Raw genomic sequence first — 14403 nt, 5'->3', positions numbered from 1 at the left:
GAGACAATTTAAATTAACTTGAATTATTATTAAACGTCCAAACGTGTACGAGTGTAGTGTAAAACTTAGGTATGGAACAATGTATAGACCATATGATTTGTACTTTTCATAAATTTTACATGTGACTAATGATTACTGAACAAGCACCTAAAACATGAAAATGTTAATGTTAAAACTAAACTGAATCCAACAACACATAGTATAGTATGGATAAAATGGTATCTGTAACCAGAACTGTCTGAATTTCGTAGGTAATCCGAACAACCATCTATTAATTTTAACTCTTGATTATTTTGTAGAAAGAATAAATTTAAAAAAGCGTGTTTTCGTCAAAAAAATCATATTATTTCAAGAATTAAACAATTTCGACCAGTAACAATTTAACTTAAAAACTTAAACTTAAATGTTACATCTAAAAATACAAAAAACATTGGATATTCTATTTAAAAAATTATAGGCTTGCTAATTCCAGAAATACTCTGTATGTTTGAAAATTATTTTACGTGTCAGGGAATTAGTATCAACGGTTTTCGTAAAAAAATGATAAATCTTCTAGTATTTAACACTTTCGTTGCCCCAGCGGTCACAGGTGCCCGCTCAGTACTTTGATTGAGGCGCCATGCCACAGCGGTCACCGGTGCCCGCTCAGTACTTTGATCGAGGCGCCACAGCGGGCACCGGTGTCCGCCAGCTGCTTTCCCTCTTTACACCAAGCAGACACATAATCTTTCGTAAAATTACACAATAATATCCGCTCTGGCATTCTGTGAATCACATCTTAGCTATAGTTTGGAGCTGCAGCTCTTCTTTGTTTGTAAAATCAAGCGACCGCTTGGTCCGCTGCATTAGGTGTGACCGCTGATGTGTCCGTTTTGGCGTCTTTGGCAAAGAAAAAATGACGCTGTGAGTGACTACCATGCCGTGGTGTATTTTTTTTAATAATAGTGCCACGTCACGGAGGACACCAGTGACCCCTCGAGTTTGTTGGCTCTAAAAAATTGGAAATGCCCTAAATTATACTTAAACTTACATCCTTCTTCGAAAAATGTTTATACAAAAGTAAAATGAGCATTGGCGTGAGAAACAAAGTTGCAAAATTTGCCTTGGCTGCGAATGGGTTATTAAAGGGCAATAGTGGACTTTTTCAAATCGCTGGGACACCTGTGATGTATTTGCATTGTTAAGTGGTTACTTAAGGTACCTGTAAATCGAACATGTTCGGATTATTGGTATCATTTGATGAATTCTATAATCCGAACGGGGTCTGCAAACTTTCTGTTCGGAATATCCAAACATTTAATGTATTTTATTCTTCGACACTGTCAAAATTTCGGATTTTTCTTCTGTGTAAGACAGTTTTGACAACTGTTTGGCATTTCTCAATACGAAACGTCAAATTATTTTTAACAGATTTTAAGCAATTTTAAGCCTTATTGAGTCTAACTCGAAGAATAAAATGTTGTATTCAACTTGTTTTCGTGTAAATCGGTTCATTTATTTCACCTCGTGGATGGTAAACCTCTCGTTATCACTCGAGGTTTAAAAAACCACTCGTGAAATAAAACGTCCGATTTACACTCAAACTCGTCGAATAAATAACTATTATTTTATTTGTCGACACTGTCAAAATTGGTTTTTCTCCTGTGTAAGACAGTTTTGACAATTGTTTGGCAATTCTCATACGAATCATTAATTATTTTTAACATATTTAAGCAATTTTAAGCCTTGTTGAGTCAAATTCGAAGAATAAAATGTTGTATTCAACTCGTTTTCGTGTAAATCGGTTTATTTATTTCACTTCGTTTTCACTTGTGGTTTGATAAACCACTCATGAAATAAAACATTGGATTTGTACTTACATGTACTGTACACGTTAAATAAATAACTATTATGAAATATTTTTTTATTTATTATTCAATTATTTTATTTTAATTTTTTCTCACTACCAGAAAGGATAAAGATGTGTATACTATCTAAAACAGTAACGAAAATGTTGGATGTCTTAAAAATATTAAGAATTACGTGACACCATGACGTTATAAATGTCACTATAATAGTCTCAAAATAACATCGAACTGGTCAATAATTTTTTTGAAAAATGATCAGTAACGAAGACATGAATTTGGTGTATTACTTTTGGTTCAGTTTGTGTAGCTTCTTTCACTTTATTTAAATTTTATATCTTTTAAATTATACATCTAAAATTATTTTTTCGCTATTGCAGAAATACTATAGCAGGTTTAGTATAGCGTTACGGCCTTTAACAAAAATACCGAGATTTTTGTTTGAATAATACTATTAATAATTTTTCATAAGATATCACAGCATATATCCACATTTTGCAATAGATGGTTAAGAAATACTGATTTAACGTGTAAATTATTTAAAAAAAATAAAATAAAGAAGTTGCCATTGTATGCACAATAAGCTTGGGTTACTGGCTCAGTTAAGACACTTCGATGTTATTATTAATTTCTAGACGCTTGTTAATTGCCCTTATACCTAAATTATAAAATATTTTAGAAACAACTTTTTTAAAATTGAAAAACGATTGCATTCTTAACTCCCTATACAAAAATCGTCTTGGTCTTTTTGCAAGATGTTATGTTTGCAGTAGGTGTGGACTATCATTACATGGGTAGTCCCATGGTACGTACATGAATGGTTTTCTATTTGATTTTGAGTTGGTTCTAAAACCGTTAAAGTCATAGTGACAAAATAAAATACTCTTCGTTTCTTCGGCTAGAGTAAAATTTGCATAAGCTGAACTAATTACTGCAAAGAGTTCTATCGATTTTGCGGATAACTGAATTCATTTTTTTTCAAAAATGAATAGACGAGGAAAGTACTATATCTATTTTTATTAAAAAATATTAAAAAAAGATACATCAGAGTAGGGTCAGTGGGCAGGTGTTTCTAAAGTAAAATTCTGGTGTGAAAATTACCATGAGTGCATGCTTATGATTGTATAGACTATTACATTACATAGTACTATTCCATTATGAATTGATAATTGCACTGTGTATAAACCATGTTCTTGATGAAGAATTCCTTATTCATCTCGGTCCATTATGAATAATGCTTCGCTTATTTGCAAATTAAAATAAGCAAAACCTTTAAACAGATCTATTTCTCTGATCTTTCGTCCAGTTTGACAGGTGAGCTTATTTATGAATTCTGGTGTTTTCCTTTGGAATAATGCATAAAGAAGCGGCCTTTGGATGTCGAGGCGAACGCGTGTTCGCTCCGGGACAGGGCGACAGGATTTGTCCCGAAATTAGTTCTGCAACGTTATGTATTAGTCGTCGTCGGGATATTCCGGAGATATATGTGTGTTTTATCTAAAATTTATGGCATTAGTTAGTGTGTTGGAGAAGTTTTAGCGTAATAATGGATAGCATTAGATCCATAAGTGATGAATGCGTCTCAGTTGGCCGAATTCATCATTTATGTGCCTTCGGCCGACTGGCAGCTGATTACGCATTGATGCTGACCATAGTCGCGGGCTCCTGCAGGTGACCACGAAGAAGGCCGCACCGATACCTCCGCCGGGGGCCAATCAAACCCCACTGATTTGTCACCTGTCTTCATCGAGCCCAACCTCCTCACATACTCTACTTGGAATTGGAATTCTACTGGCAATGTGTGCGCGCAATCGCGAATAGTGCACCGCCTCCCGCTGACCCGATAAATTCCAGCACTCGAAGAGTGGTTCTTGACGGTTCCACCGTGGACGCCACACGGCCGCACTTGGCACCAGGTGAGCGTTCGGGCACCGACGACGGCCGACGGGCCACGAGCGCTTCCACAGCCCGCAGAGACGACCGCCGGTTCAGTTGCTTTCAGGAGCGCGAAGGGCAAGTTGCTACTTAGAGCCCTCGTCGACTATTGACCGCGTGCTTTAATCAAATATAAACAAATATTGCTGCTTTCTACACACATCGCTTGTGATTGTGCCGGTTTTGACCGCCTGTGATTGCTTGTTTGTGGGATATTTCGTGGGGTTTGGGCACTTCTCTCGCCCGCCACCAAGCCAAACTAGACTGAGTGCCATGGTCTGACGACGAAACGACCGCACGATTCCTACGATTTATTTCGGAGAGTATTTTACCCTGACTTTGTCAGTTCAACAAAAGTAAGTTTGTCGTTAATTTTACTTATTTGCTCAAATTGTGCCTAAATACTTGTTCTGGAGATAAATAAACGAAAAGATTAAAACCATGCTAAAAAGCTCAAATAGGTAGTGAACGAACTTTTCTTAGCACATGGTTGTTTTTCAAATTAAGTTTCTCCGCCAATGAAATTCATCCGCTTGTGTCACGTGTTAACATCCATGCCTGTGAAAAAAGCTCTTGTGCTTTCAGTTTTATAAGCGAATTAATGTCTAGTCAATTGTTTAATGGCAGATCTAAGCTGTAAGGAGCTTTGCTCACAAAAAGTAGAAAAGTTTATACTTACTAAATAAACGATTTTTATTTTTGTTTAATGCTTCACGTTGTTCTTATTTTAGTGTAAAAACATAAACATATAATTTGTTTTACGAGTTGGGAGCTTTCAGATGTATAAGGAGATCAGAAGTTATTCAACCATAATCGCGAATCCGAATGTTTGCCTACTATAGTATTAATTAAAAAAGAAGTAATCAATTTCCTAATAGTTTTGACTGGTTTTGAGGTTTTGTGACACAATTTAGGTATATAAGGCTATGATGAGACTGTCCAGAAATGTTTCCTACATCAAGTCATGTAGTAAATTTTGTTATGTGCCGCCTAGTTTGCTTTGTGTGTTGTTATATTTGCAGCAAAATAACGCAAAGACTTTTAATCTAAAAACGACAGAATGCACGAAAAAATTAAGCTCAGATCGGAAACAACCCTAGATTCGAAACAATTATACCGAAAAAAGATGAATTGTTTGTCAGTAAATTTCACGGAGATGACAGTACATACTCAGAAACTATATTATATGATTAGTTTCAAACCGTTAATGTTAAGAATATATTGACTAAGTCAAAATTTTATATTGAAATCGATTTTATTTGAAATTGATTACCTGGTATAATACCTATAGGCATTTTGAATTTTTTTTATACAATTTTATAGTCGTCTTGAAAAAAAAATATTTTTGAACAGACTGTATGTCTGAGAAATAGTGGTAACTGATATTACTGATACTGATTTCTGATTTAAATATAGAATATAGCAGGTTTGTTTTCTACCAAAAATGCACCAAATAATATTTACATAGTTTTATTAATAACAATAAAAAAGACTTGCAAAAACTGTTTAAACTACGAGACAGGTGCATAACTTCGAGATTTGGACCATACTATACATTGTACCTACTGTTCCGCATTCTTTTTTTTTAATACATAACAATATTTTGGGCAAAATGTTTCTAATTTTAAGGTAAGCAGTTTATTTGCCTTTATCGATTTATCTACCTGGACATAGTAGGTACATACAGGGTGTTTACGGTCTAGGAGTCGAAACTTTTTTTAACTTGTTCAGGAATCTGCGGTGTGTGACCATTGGGAGTTTGCAAGAAATAAACCAGCGACCCAAAAGGCTGGAGCTGATCCCCAGTGACCCTGTTTACCTACTAAAAAAGCTATTTTTGGACGATGAAGAGCTTCAGACAACTATTCACGCGGTTTTGAACACAAAAGAAGATTCAGTGATATATGTGGACTGATGTTATGAACAATAAGATTTGTTTGAAATTATTACTTTTTTTTCTTTGATTTGAAACCAGATATACCTACCTTACATACGTAAAACTGCATTGTTTTATCTCACAGCTGCTAAAGATTCTGGTACTGTGGCACTGGTAGAACAATTTTTAGTACGTTGTTATCTAATTAAGTACCTAATTAATTACAAGGCTGTTCAGTAGGGTGTAAATGATTTCTAAATTATCAAATTCGAAAATAAAAAAGGTACGAAAGACTACGAAAAGTTGAAAAATTGTATATCAAGATGGTGTGAGGAAACCTGAACGAGTACCTTCAGAGAAAACAGTGCAAAGTAGCACTTACACACTTATTTGCACTATTTGTAGGATTGCTGAGAATAGCTGCTAAATCCTGAAACAGTCATATTCCGTTCTATTCTCTCCGGAATAAAAACTAAACACCAGATTTGCAGATGTCATATGTGTAAATAATAACTACAGTACTAGTAAGTACCTGTCTCTAAATTTTAGAACAAAGGCATCTACTTGTAGATACAGATGCAGCTACTTCAGTGAATTGTATATTATCACCTAAAAATGAGTGCATGCATTACAAAATTGTGTTAAACTTGCTTACCTTGTTACCGTTTTACTTATCTTATTGATTATTATTGATTATTTTATGTTGTATCTATATCTTATTTTGGTTACTAAATCTGATTAGACCAGATCCCAATTACATAAATAGTCTTTTTAGAGTGCAGAGAAATAGGTTTTTTTTATTTATTTGTTGCTAACCAAAAATGACCAATTTTATTACACTCATCGATTAAAAATCATTGCTTGGGCGTTCCAACGAAAGAACTTATAACACCGTCTAAGAAAAAATATTTTCAAAATTTCAAGTGATTTTTTCAAAATCCTTTCAACAGAAATTAAAACAGGTTTTTTACATTCAACACTCTTGAAAATAAAACAATTTTTTCGTCTAAAGTAGAGAAAATATATTTAAATTTGTTGGAGAGTATAAGAGTTGAAGATATACTATGGTTGAATAATAAAACTAATGATGTTTAGGTCACAAATATCTGTCTAATTGCACCTTTGTGTCATTTAGAAATTGTTTCTTTTTGCATTTCTACGTCTTCTAGGTAGTATATTTATTTGTCGAGTGTCCGTTTCATTGAGTGCTCCCGGATCGATATCGCCCCTGATTGAATGGGACTTGGGCCACATGGGACCCTCGCGTTATCGGCCCGACTGACATTGCTGATTGCACGCTGGTTTGTTTACATTTGCCAGTTACCGCGACTTCTCTTGCTTATCACTCAGGCTCGACCCAAAACATTGATAAAGACGTTTTTTTATGTGAATCCAGTCTGCATGTCTCGCGTGCTGTTGAACGACACTTTACCCGTTTTTAATATTTTGCTTGTAAAATATCGGAATAAATGTGACGACGACTGGCTCTAAATCGAAATTGAGCTTAAATAAGGCAACGGTAATATCCCTCTTGGTGGATTTGCAGGAAATTTAGATGTTGTTTTATATTGCGCTTGTTGCATCAACTTTTTCCTCGTGTTGGAAGAAATCATATTTAAACAAAGTGAGTTGCAAGTTTCAAACTACTCATTCTTATTGCAGTTAGAGAAGTTTTGTTAAATAAAGAACGCTAGCCTGTGTATTACTCGGAACAAGATTTCAAATTACGGAGGCGATTTTAGGTTCAAATTATGGTTTTCAATTAACAAAAAAAGTTATTGTTTTGCTTGGAATTACTCAACTGTCTGAAGACAGTTCTGAAAAAAATTGTAGTCGTGGTAATTGCGAGCCACCAACCCAATCGATATTTGCAAGTTGTTGGTTCGGGAGATATAGTTGGAATAGTTAAGTTTTGTAAGTATAGAGCAATAAATCCAATGAGAGCTGTGGTTGGTCTATGGTATACTTACCGAAGTATGTATGGTAAGATTACGGGTTCTCCTCACGTGATGAGTATCGTATATAGGAGGCGAGTCCAATTTAAAAATTCACTTATTTCATCATATTTTTATGTGGAAAGCCCCTATAAACTGGAATGCAAATCAGCCGTTTCGATTCGGGCCTATCCAATCCGGGTAGCACGTCGACATAAAGTCGAATGCGATTCAGTTCCATTAAATTCTGCGTCACGGTATTTGTCGTAAATTGTTAAACCTTTTCCTAGACGAGAGGTTTTTCCCAAAGAGGCTGTATATGTATGTGTTTCGAATTGGGCTCGGTCGGTTTTGTAAATGTATCTATTTGGAGTTCCAACCTGTGGCACACGATATGTAAAATGCACCTAGTTGGAGGATGCGGTCGTCTGCGGATAATGCTGGAACGCCTGTCTCCTCGCTTCGACCACGCTTTTTCTACACCATGGGGTTATTTATAATCTTGTCTTAGTCGACTTGGTCGACTTGGTGGCCACGGTCGCTAGACGGCTGCAGTGTGACGTCAACTTTACACAGGACACAGACGCAAGGCGAGGGATCGGATTCGTTTGCCTATTTTGAATGGTTAAGTTTAGGAGCTAGTACTTTTGTACTAGTTTACTCAATCACAAAACGCACAAATATCGATAGGATTGTTCAGTTGGTGATATGTACCTACTACATACAGTGACACCTCCATTAATGGACATCTCCGAATAACGGACACCTCTTTATAACGGACGTTTTTGTGGGAACGTAACAAAACCTATACTAAAATTTCCAACCTCCCATTATCGGACACCTCTGCACAACGGACAATTAACGATCGGTGTCCGTTGTTGAGAGGTTTTACTGTACTTACTATAATAAGGATAATAACTCGTTTATACCGTTTCCTTATTTTTAATAGCCAGAGAGGAAAATAATTTTTGGTTAAGACACGAATCTAAATTTGCTAATTCAAGCAAAAACTATTTTCGGGAATGTGGAACCAGAAGAAAACTAAGTAAACCTAAAATATTGAAATAATTTCCTGCTTTTACCAATTATTGACTAATTACAAGGATAAATCAAATATGTAGCGAAGTGTTAATTTTTGTGGTGTTTGTAAGACAACATATTTTTACTAGGATCCTAGTAACTCAACAAAAGAAAATATCGGAAATATTTCAAAATCTGTGTTACAACTTGAACCTTTAATGACAAATTTTTCTATTTCTTTAAACAAGAGAGAGAGATTATACGTTGTTATCACACTATAAAGAATCTATCTTGTTTAAATTAGTACCACGAGGAAGACATCTGTAGTCAGCCCAAGACGTTTGTTAACAGATTCACATCGAGTTTTACCTTTGTACCTCGTTATCATAATTCAAGGTTTAGTTAAAGGTACAAATACATAATTTGACTTATCTAAATAGGTGTATTTCCGCGATAAAATAAATTAATAAAAATTTTGATATATATTCATGCAGTAAGTAAATAATAATAGATACACCTTTGCGTTGTTAATATTATTGCGTACAGCACATGTGTGTAGAAATGGTTTAAAAAATCACATTTAGGTATTTTTAAAGTAACCAAAAGAAGACTTAAATTTTTTCCAGAACGCACGAAAGTGTTCAAGGATTTTACCAAAACTTGTTACCAGATTTGACCGTTTAGATATTAAAAAGAGGTTATTTATTTCTACCCAATTTGCATTAAAATAGAAATAATACTTTTCCACAACCGATTAAATCTTTGTTAGATGTATCACCATTTCGGTAATTACATGTACATAGATTTGCATATTTAAAAAAGTGTTTTTATTCCAACGACCTGCAGTAGATTTCTGTTTTCTTTGTAATTGCTGAAAAATATTATGAGCCGGTTAGAGGCCACGTCCTGACTCATGGGTTCATGGTTAATTCGCAATTGTCTGCTTTTTGACATCACAGAATGAAGAACGTTTTTCACCTGGTCACAAATTAAACGAAAGGCTGTAATTATTTTCAACTTAATATGGGCTTGTCTTTGCCATTAGTTAAACTAAAAAAGCTTGAACTGGTTGGACAGGATTACCGCCTAACTTTTAACATTTTTATATGCATGGGTAATCAGACAAAAATTGACATACGGTAGTTGCTACCTTTTGTTGTTTTGGTTATGTTGAATCCCGTTCTTCTAATTAAGTCTGACGCTCATTATGTATTCCACAGTCTTGTTTTTATTATGTGGAAAAGAAAAACTAATAGAATTTAAATCAATTAAAATCGAACGGTGCTAAAATTATGGATAAAAAAGTCCATCTTACTGTGCCGTAACAATTTTATTGAACCACGTTCGGGTAAATGTTCCCAAAATGTGGCACTTCAGTAAGAGTATTTCTCTTTTAAATGCATCATATAATTTGTAATTGTTTCCTTTATAGTGCTGATGAAGAGATATGTAAATTATATGTCCAGACGTTGAATTTAATTAACATTTTTAACTCCTCTCAGCGCGTTTTCAACGAATCACTATTGTCTATTAAGGTGAAGGTAGTTCGACTTTGCTTTCTATCAGGCAAGTAAAATTCCTGTTTGTAAATATAATCGGTTTATGAGCACGAATTAGAGGTTTCGTCGTGATAACTCTGATTCAAAGATTATGCGGATTTCGGGTTACGCATCATAATTTTGAATGGGCTCGAAAACGACTACAGAATTTGTAAATCTGAAATTATATGGCTCTGAGCAAATTATTTCAATTAGTGTTGGTTTTTACATTTTTTTACCGGAATACGTTTCGGTGCATGTAATCAATAAGCTAATACTGTGAAAGTTTGATGTTTACAAAAGGTTTTACATTGTTAATGTTGGCATTTTAATTCTCTCTCATACTTGAGCAAGTTTGGAACTTGGCCAAAGTTAATGCAAATCTTTATTTTTCTTATTTTAACCTCGACGTATGTTGTTTTGTCGCCGTTGAGGATTGAGGTGAATAGTTCCTTGGTTCGTTACTACAAAACCTAAATTATGCAATTTCAATTGACTGAAACTCTGTCGGTTTGGTTTCAAAATCTCTCCTGCTATTAAGAAACTGAGGAGGCAAAAATGTTGTTTTTGGTTTTTGAGAGCCGAAACAATGGCAACAGGATAGAAAGCAGTACGTGTAAGTTTACAACCATGTTTGTAATTGTAAACCGAAATTATTACAATATTCGCTGAACCGTAGCAGAACCATAAACTTTGGCTACGCTTATTTGAAGAACGTTTGTTTTATGGGTGGTACAGGGGAAAACTGCGTGGGCACATTTTGCACATTTTCTGCAGAATTAATAGCTCGGTTTTTGATTCGTGGAAAATGTCAGGTTTCTGAACAGGCGTCACGTAGGTGGGCCTGATTGCCTGAAAAAGATGTTAAGACAAAGGTAGTGTGAGGTCGAGTTAACGTTTGGTAGCAGACAACAATTTCGTGACCACTTCCGGACGCAAGGCGGAAATGTTTGTCATGCAATGATGGAATTATTTAAAATCGGAACGAAGTGATAACTGCGTGGTGTCGCAACGAGTCTGTGGGATGGCGCAAAGAGGCCATCTAGCCGCCAGCCTCAATTTGGTCCGTTTAGAAAGTGTGATGCGGAAAAAACAGTCAAAGTTCACGTGTGATTAATAAGAGAATAACGAGTGCTCCTCCTCGAAATGATGGTAATTATAGCATTGCCGGTTGAGTTTTTGTCGTAACGGGCAGGAATTTTGGGTTCGCGTTTCCAGGAAAGCCGAGTAATTATTGGCGTAATGGTTTAATGAATCGGAGGCTATTATGCGGTGCATTTCGCGTTTGAATTTATGTGTGGGACGGCGAGGGGCGTCGAGATTGAAATATATGTCTATATTAAAACAGGATCGATTCTGGGCCCTAGACTCGAGCATGAATCTCGGCAAAATGATGCACGAAATAATTCAATAGAAGATAATGTTCCATACATATTCATGCGGCAATTACATGTGGGGGCGCTTTCCTTAGGAGCCACATGTGCGACCAGAACAGTGCACAGATAAAATGCCGTTAAACAAATAAATTGGTTAGATAAGCGCGTTTAGTAAACAAATTTATGAAGACTGGGCCGTCCTTCGCCACCCCAACTCCTCGGTCCTTGTAATTACATTCGAACGTAAAAGATATTACCCGTCGAACGAATTAGAAATTTTAATTGAATTATAGCGCAATGTGTGTGTGCGAGCAAAATTCTTCACAGTTGTTAATTAAACTTGTAATTCCTTACTCAGACAATGACGGCTATTAAAATAGATTAAATTGGGATGAGTTTTATTAAATGCTCGTATGTCTGTTTTATATTAGGTTTCGTAATAACTCACTCCCATCTGGAAATTAATTGAGACCCACGATACAATGTTTTATTACTTTTTTTCTCTTTCGTTTATTAGCGAATGTATGAATTTGTGTGTTGTGTTTTTACGTTTCACTTGCCTGCTCTGTCACACACACATCACGAGGCACCAACATTTCATAATTAATGCAATAACTGAATTTACGGAATTCTTCGAATGTAATTAAAATTTGTATTTTTAGGAAACACCATTACATTTCTGTTCAAATATTTCAGTTTTAATAACGTCGAGAGACAAAAAAGTTATCAATGGTTGACGTTCGCACCGATTTCAATTTGTAATAACAACCGAAAATGGAAAACAAACAATTTATACTTATTTTAATTAATGAGCATAACAAGTTATTATCTGTTCTAACCCAAATTGAAACGGCTCTACCGAAAGGCAAATTGGACAGGACGCAGATGGACTTTTGCGTAAATATTTTTCATTTCACACGGCGACAAATAAACAAGAAATCATTTATCAACCGTTAGAATCAACTAATTCTAAATGAAATTCGTTTGTTTAGTAAACAAGCAAAACTTTATTCATAGTCACTCATCATGCCACATATCACAAACTCAGAAATGACATCTAGTTACGCCTATAATTACCATTATACCAGAATTTCCATAAGGTATTATGAGTTTTTGAATAAAATGTACAACCTAATTCCAAAAGACACTGTTAAGATACGTGGTGCAAAAATTTCAATTTACAAAATCAATGGCAATCAAAGAACAAAACCCGCGTAGGTATCGTTCTAGAGCTCGTCAAAACTGTATGAATACAAACAAGTTCCGAGGCTACAAAGACTTTTATATTAAACCATAAAGGTGACAACATTTTTGTATTGTTTCGGTAAATTGCAAAAGTATATCCAAATAATTTGCGTTCAAGTAGGAGAAATTATTTTGTGAATCTGAAACAATATGAAAATGCTTACAGTGTTAGAACATTACTAAAATACTTTCAAATACAATATCATATGCTCAATTATCTACAAGGGAACTACAAACTTTCAGTGTATACAAGTGATGTTTTGGCAGTCAAATTTTTCATTATTTTCGCTTTTTTACTATTTTTTGTGAAAAGGATAAGACCATTTTATGCTTCTACTGCTTTTTTATTATTAGTTCATTTCTAGTTACATGTCATAAATTTATAATATACTACGTTTTTTACTTGCTTAGTAAGTAGGAAGGACGAGTATAGACTTCCTTCAAATGTAGGAAGTCTCCAAGTTCTCTTCATTTTATGTGTTTTCCAGTTGTCAACAAATTGTTCACATTTGTTTCATAGTGTTAAAAGTTTATTATCTAAAATTAGTTACATCTTGCACGTATGTCTCCGCTTCCTAATTTCGTGCATCAAGTTGATTGTATTAATTAAATAAATATGTGGTGCTTCCTGAAAATGAGTTATTTTTAGTTGAGAAAAAGTTGAACCGAATTGAAGAGGTAATAATTCTGAATTAGTCGCAACATTCGTAGTGGAACGTTGATTAAAATCTTAAATTAACGTGACAATACAATTGCCATCCTGTCAGGATGCTTTTATTGTTTCCGTCTTGAGCATTTCTGAAATGACACTGCCCTAGCGTGGATCCTAACTCACCTGTGATGAGTGATCTAGGACATATTCTTAATTAATCAAGTTATAGACACAAAGAAGTCATTCCTTAAGCAATAACTAGTAAATGAAATGATTATTGTTTAACGCGTTCATATAGATCATAAATATCATTTGGCTTTTTCAATTTGGTTTGTGCAGTGCGCTTTCTCGCAAGCACCTTCAGTGTTTATCTTTCTGTAAGTCAGTACCAATGAACGTCTTGAAACGGAACCCAGGTGATTCTAAAACAGGTTTGGAACCACCTCACCGCGTTGAACCAACTCCGAAAGACCTCAAGACAATGGTACCATAATAAAATTCCCCCCAGCATTTAGTAACAATTAACCATACGTTGCGTGGATGTTTACTTCTATGGCATTGTACGTCTTCGAGCCTCAGTCATCCACAATAAGCCATGTTCTGAACTGAATGAACAGACGTCAACTTAATTCAATTGATTGATACTGAAATGAACGGCGTGCGCATTCTCGTGCCTATTCTATTTATTATTCAAATCAGGTCCGAGCTAAAGCGCGACGAATAATGATAAACTGGTTTGTTATTCCTCAGCAACGAGTGTTTTAGATATATTAAATTTAATGACATCCCGGTTTTATTTTTTATTGCTGCCTTAATAAAGTGAGGTGTTCCCACCAATATATCAAATCTGGCACAGTTGAGCATTCTTAACCCTACAGGGAAAATCAATGTGTTGATCATTGCAATAACAAAGTATTTCAGATAAATCAATTTTGCAAATTTTGCGATGTGTACTTAAACAAAATTTGGCGGTTATTAGATTT

At 35.0% G+C, this 14403-nt stretch overlaps 1 protein-coding gene across 3 annotated transcripts in view; it reads left to right on the top strand.

The window, feature by feature from the left end:
- The first annotated feature begins 3764 nt into the window (after positions 1-3764).
- LOC661046 (uncharacterized protein) overlaps positions 3765-14403 on the top strand; it is a 110020-nt gene continuing 99381 nt past the window's right edge. For all 3 annotated transcript variants that reach the window (XM_064356670.1, XM_015980005.2, XM_064356669.1), the window contains exon 1: positions 3765-4135. The gene's annotated coding sequence lies outside the window, so the exon portion shown is untranslated. The remainder of the gene's footprint in view (positions 4136-14403) is intronic.

Source organism: Tribolium castaneum, chromosome 5 (assembly GCF_031307605.1).
Source record: "Tribolium castaneum strain GA2 chromosome 5, icTriCast1.1, whole genome shotgun sequence".
Lineage (NCBI taxonomy): Eukaryota > Metazoa > Arthropoda > Insecta > Coleoptera > Tenebrionidae > Tribolium > Tribolium castaneum.
The sequence above is the reverse complement of the archived record's forward strand: the minus strand, read 5'-3'. Positions and strand labels throughout refer to the sequence as shown.